At 32.7% G+C, this 5,664-nt stretch overlaps 1 non-coding gene across 1 annotated transcript; it reads left to right on the top strand.

The window, feature by feature from the left end:
* Nucleotides 1–2,746: 2,746 nt before the first annotated feature.
* Nucleotides 2,747–2,853, top strand: LOC121222710 (small nucleolar RNA R71). Its single transcript, XR_005920075.1, has one exon. It is a non-coding gene; the product is annotated as a small nucleolar RNA R71 (small nucleolar RNA).
* The last annotated feature ends 2,811 nt before the right edge of the window (nucleotides 2,854–5,664 follow it).

The raw sequence follows: 5,664 nt of genomic DNA, 5'->3' as shown, positions 1-5,664 counted from the left end.
ACAAAAAATAACATAGAGTAAGCATTTAAGCTTAGTAAGTTCGTATAAAATAGAATATAACTTACCATTTAATCATATAATAGGTAAGTAAAAAAAGCATATCCCAACATAATATGGCCAAATGCCTAAGCACATATTCACCAATTTGGCCAAATGCCTAAACACATATATATATAAGTCAATAATCATGGATGAGCACAATGATTTATCAAATTTCATATACATGTATTATCCATTTCATATATATATATATCATGTAACATCATTTCTATGTATTACATGTGTATACCTATAATAGTTCGTATCGAACTCATATCGTTTCGTAATAGAACATTGCCCATTGAACCATTTAGAATACAGTTGGATACCCGCGATAGCTCACACATAGTGTGCTAGCTCATATAACTGTAATCCGTCAATTCATGTACATGTATGCTCATACGAGCTGTGAATTGGTATGCTCATTTGAGCTGAAGATCAGTATGCTCTCATGAGTTATAAATCGGTAACCCTAATAACATGTCATTTGTATCCTACGGATTCCTATGGTTCAAACGAGGATCGATAATCGTTGAACGTCATTGGATATGCAATCAGTAATTATGTAGGACAATTCATAACATTATATATTTCAATTAAAAACATATAAACACGATTTAATTACACGAACTTACCTCGACGAGTATATGTAGATACGAAGGCGATTAATCTGAGACTTTCTCTTTGCCTCAATCTAACTATGAACGAGGTCTAACTGGATCTATACCGAGAAATTAAACATTTTGGCAAAATTACCATTTTACCCCTATACTTTTAATTTCTTTACAATTTAATCCTAGGCTCGGAAAATGAAATTCATGTAATTTTACCCCTACCCAAGCCTAGCTGATTATTATGCAAACTTATAGCAGCCCACATATTTCATAATTTCACCAATTATACCATGAATTTATCACATTTTTCAATTTAACCCCTAATTGACAATTTCATCAAAAATCTCTTAACAAAAGTTGTTTATCTAACAACAACCACCCATTTTCTATCATCAAACTTCAAAAATCATATACATGCATCAATGGTACATCCTTAATAGTTTAACAGTTTCACAAATTAGTCCCCGGGCTAGCTAGATTAAGCTACAACGACCCCGAAAATGTTGAAATCATTAAAAACGGGACAAAAATCACTTACCTAAGAGCAAGATGAAGTTGTTGAAAGCTTAAGCACAGAAATGGCTTCCTGAAACCTAATTTTTGGTTGATGATGATGAATAAAAGATGATAGCATATTTTATTTAATTAGTTTTTATCATCATTTAGTTATTTACTTAATTAACCTTAAAAATTAATCATATTTACACAAATGCCAAGCCATGCTCATCCACTAACACCATTAATGGTCTAATTACCATATAAGGACTTCTATTTTAAATTTCTATAGCTATTTAATACAATATTGTAAGGTATAGTAAAACATCTTGGATCCGTCATCTTAGGGGGTAGTTTATCTTGTAGGAATGCATTGTACTCCTTCGTCAAAGCTACCGTCTCAAATTCTCCAAGTATTCTATTTTTGGATAGGATATCCTTTATGAACTTGACATAATTCGGCATTTGCTCAAGAGCTTCTACCAACAAGATGTTGATACGAAGTTGCTTGAGTACATCTAAGAAATTCTTGAACTAGATCTCCTGCTTTTGTTTCTGAAGCCTTTGAGGGTAGGTTTATGGAGGATTCTTTGCTTGAACTGGGAAATCCATCTATTGTAGCAATTTTTATACATCTAGCAAATATGTTAGTTCATCAGAATTGATTGGTTTAGAAGTTACCTTATCAGAATTTACAAATTCTGGTTCTAGTGAAGCTGAATTTTCAACACTTTTTTGAACTTCCACTTTATCTTGAGCATCAGCTAGCTCTTCTTCAACTTCGGTAGTATTGGCCTTTAACACCTTTTTGCATATTAAAGTAAATGTTTTACAATGTTCCTTCGCCAAATTTCTTGGATTTTTTATATCACTAGGCAAAGTGCCTTATGGTTGGAACCTATGTTTAGTAGCAACCTGGCCCATTTGGTTCTCTAGGATTTTTAATGTGGCTACTTGGCTTTGGATTAATGCATCATTTTTTTTCCATGTATGACTTCAGTAGGTTTTCCATTAAAAGGTTCAGGTTAAGTTGGTTTCTGAACTTGTTGGGTAAATCCAAGTGGCTGGGTTGGTCTAGGTTGTACATACGTGTTACTGGGTCCAACCCCTTGGTTACTCCAAGAAAATTTTGGGTGGTTTCGCCATGATGGGTCATAAAAATTGGACTACGGTCCCTACCTACCTCTTTCCTTGTTCTGATTACCCATGTAATAAATAAACTTTAGGTTTGATGGGCAATTTTCGAACAAATGCCCCTCCCCATGATATACATAGACTATGTTTTCAAATTGATTAGGTGGCCTAGCTACAACGTTATTAAACCTATTAGTAGTAAAATTATTAAGCATTGAAGATATTGAAGATACCTGGGCTGCAAGTGAAGTGATGACGTCCACTTAATGTACTCCTATGACTCTTTTCCTGAAGCTGCTTGATTAGTTGGCCACTGGTAATTATTGTTGGAAATTCTCTCAATAATTTCATAAGCCTCATTATAAGACTTAAAAAGGAGAGCACCATTTGCTGAAGCATCTACCACCATCCTCATATGAGCATTAAGACCATTATAGAATTTCTCCAACTAGATGCAATGCGGAATCCCATGATGAGGGCATTTTCATAATAACTCTTTGAATCTCTCTCATGATTCATAAAGGGATTCATCATCCATCTATTGGAAAGTCATGATCTCATTTCACAACTTACCATTCTTGTTAGGTGGGAAATATTTCATAAGGAAGTGCTCTGACAACTCTTGCCATGTGGTAATAGAATCTGGTGGCAATGAGTTCAACCAGGCTCAAGCATTTTCCCTTAGTGAATATGGGAATAACTTTAATCTTAGTGGATCTTCGGGTACTCCAACTAACTTCAAGGAATGACTCACCTCCATAAACAATCTGAGGTGACAGTAAGGATCTCCAGTAGGCATTCCACTGAACTGACCCAAAGTTTGAAGTATTTGGAACATAACTGGCTTCAACTCAAATTGTTGTGCCTCGATTTCGGGCCTTCTAGTTCCCAGATGAAGCTCATTAAACAGTGACAGGGCATACTGTCTTAAGGCTCTATCCCTGTCATCAGCAACAATGATGGTATTTTGAGCATCATTTGTTCCATTTCTTTGATTCTGGTTCTCAAGGTTCATCTCATCGGTCATTCTTTGAGTTGTTTGTCTTCTCCTTTTTCTAAAAGTCCTTTCAATTTGGGATCTACGTGGATTAAGTCAATAATTTTATCAATACTCGTAAACATCTAAAACAATCAAAGAAAATAATGGAATTAAAATTAAACAGAAGAATAGACCAAAATGCAAAATTAACAATTTCACAAATAATGCCTTTTAAAATAGTCCTTGTCAACGATGTCAAAAACTTGGAGCGATGAAAATGTGCAAGTGTACACAATCGTAACAAGTAATAAAGTGACAAGTATGTCAAGTTATCGTATCCACAGGGATTGTACAAGCAAGTATTTATGAAATGTAAATTTAAGCAATTTGGTCGAGAAAAAATATATTTTTGGAAAGGGTGAGATATAAATTAAATCTAAGTAAACAATTAAAATTAAATTATAATTCCAAGCATAATTTCTAATAGGTTTTAATCAATATGAAATAAGTTTTTTTATATTAATCTCATTCCTTTAACTTAGAATTATAAAACTATGTTCATGTTATTATGAATAATTTAATGGCAACTTGGTCTTTTGTTAACTAATACACATACATACTTACTCAATTAATCAATATTTCAAACATATTCTTATGTTAAATCAATTAATCAATTTTCATAAGTATAAGACAGAGTGAAGTAACAATAAATTCCTGTATTGAAACAAATTTAATCACAACAATCTTACAAGTTATGCAAGTCAAGAATATTGTTTAATACTATTGTTAATTTAACCCGCTTTTACACTTAAAAAGATTAAACATGCACCAATTAGATATTTTGTCAATTAATTATAATTTAAGTCTGATTAATAATTAATTCAATTGTTACTTTACAATTATAATGCAAGTATAACATAGGCATGATTTTATCTAATTGAACAAACTACCAGGGCTTATAATAAAACAAACATGATTCTAACAATTTAAGTGGACAGAATGCAATCAATCCAAGACAAACATAACTGAAGTCATCTTAATTAAATTAGAAGCATCAAAATAATAAGCATTCATGTTTATGATCACAAAACAAACTAAAAACAAGAAGAGAGGGAAACTAGAAGACAAATTCGGTGTTTTTCAAAGCCAAACTAGTGTGTGTCTCTTTCTCTCTACTTTGTTCTGCTGATCAAAGGCCTTCAAGATGCTTGATTTTTGTTGCACCAAGAGACTTACTAGCTCTTTCTCAAGTTGGGAAATCAACAATGGAAAGAAAAGAAATTGGAAAGACAAAATGAGAGAAAGGAAGAGATGAGTGAATATGAGAAGTGAGTGGTGAATGAGTGGATAAGTGATTTGAGAGGAGCTGAGGGGTGGTATTTATACTTGAAGAGGGAAGCTTATATTGGCTAAAAATAGTAGCCAATCCACCTTTCCATGGCCAGCCCTTGATAGTAGGGAGAGGGGTTGAGAAGACTTTGCTAAGTCTACAAAATAATCAGCCAGCCTTATGTGTCAAATGCTTTGAAGGATGCTTCAGCAATCCAATCTCTCAAAGTGACTACTGCATTATTTTTTCTTCCATTGCGCAAAACTATCCAAAATTGGCCAAATTATGCAAATTTATTATAAAAATAACTGAAATTAAATTTTTTTATTAAATTAAGTTAAATTTAATTATTTATAATAAAAGCATAAAATCTTATGAAATTTACTTAGAAACTGCATGAATTAATGCTCAAAAGGTGCTGAAAAAGTCTATATATTTTAGTGTTTCCATTGTTAGTAAATTGTTTTTATTAGTTTAAAGCCATTTTTAGACCCAAATTGGCCAATCATGCCATGGGGAACCTAACAAGTGGATTGAGTGTTGTAGGGAGTCAACGATGGCCCGAATGTGAAGAAACCACCACCTAGAATGAGGGTATCATGATATCGAAGCATAGAAGTTGTGATACTCCCTAACAGTACTAAAATAAAGAGAATCAAGGCCAACTACAGTAATATTGCGATACCGAGTAATGGTATCACAATGCCGAGACATATAGGACTACCCATTTCAAGACTATTATAGGTATCGTGAATGTTATTAGGTTATAAATAAGTCGTTCATTGAAGATTTTATACGAGTGAAAAAAATGCAAGGGCAATTTTATGTTCAAACAAGATTAAGTTTATTTTTCAATGAAGGGCAAAATGGTGATTGTTAAGTTAAATGTTAATAGGCTATAACTACCACTTTATAAGCCTTTCATTAAAGATTTTATTGTTTGATAGTTGCCTTTAGTTTTATGGTTAGGTTTTCTTCTCTTTTTCTTTTATTTTTTGTTCTCTTTTCCTTTTAGAGTAAATTTTATTCTTGTAGTTTTCTTTGTTCTTTCTTATAAAAGACTTTGTAAATGA

This window comes from Gossypium hirsutum, chromosome D10 (assembly GCF_007990345.1).
Source record: "Gossypium hirsutum isolate 1008001.06 chromosome D10, Gossypium_hirsutum_v2.1, whole genome shotgun sequence".
NCBI classification, from domain to species: domain Eukaryota; kingdom Viridiplantae; phylum Streptophyta; class Magnoliopsida; order Malvales; family Malvaceae; genus Gossypium; species Gossypium hirsutum.
Note: the sequence above shows the minus strand (reverse complement) of the source record. Positions and strands in the feature narration are given on the sequence as shown.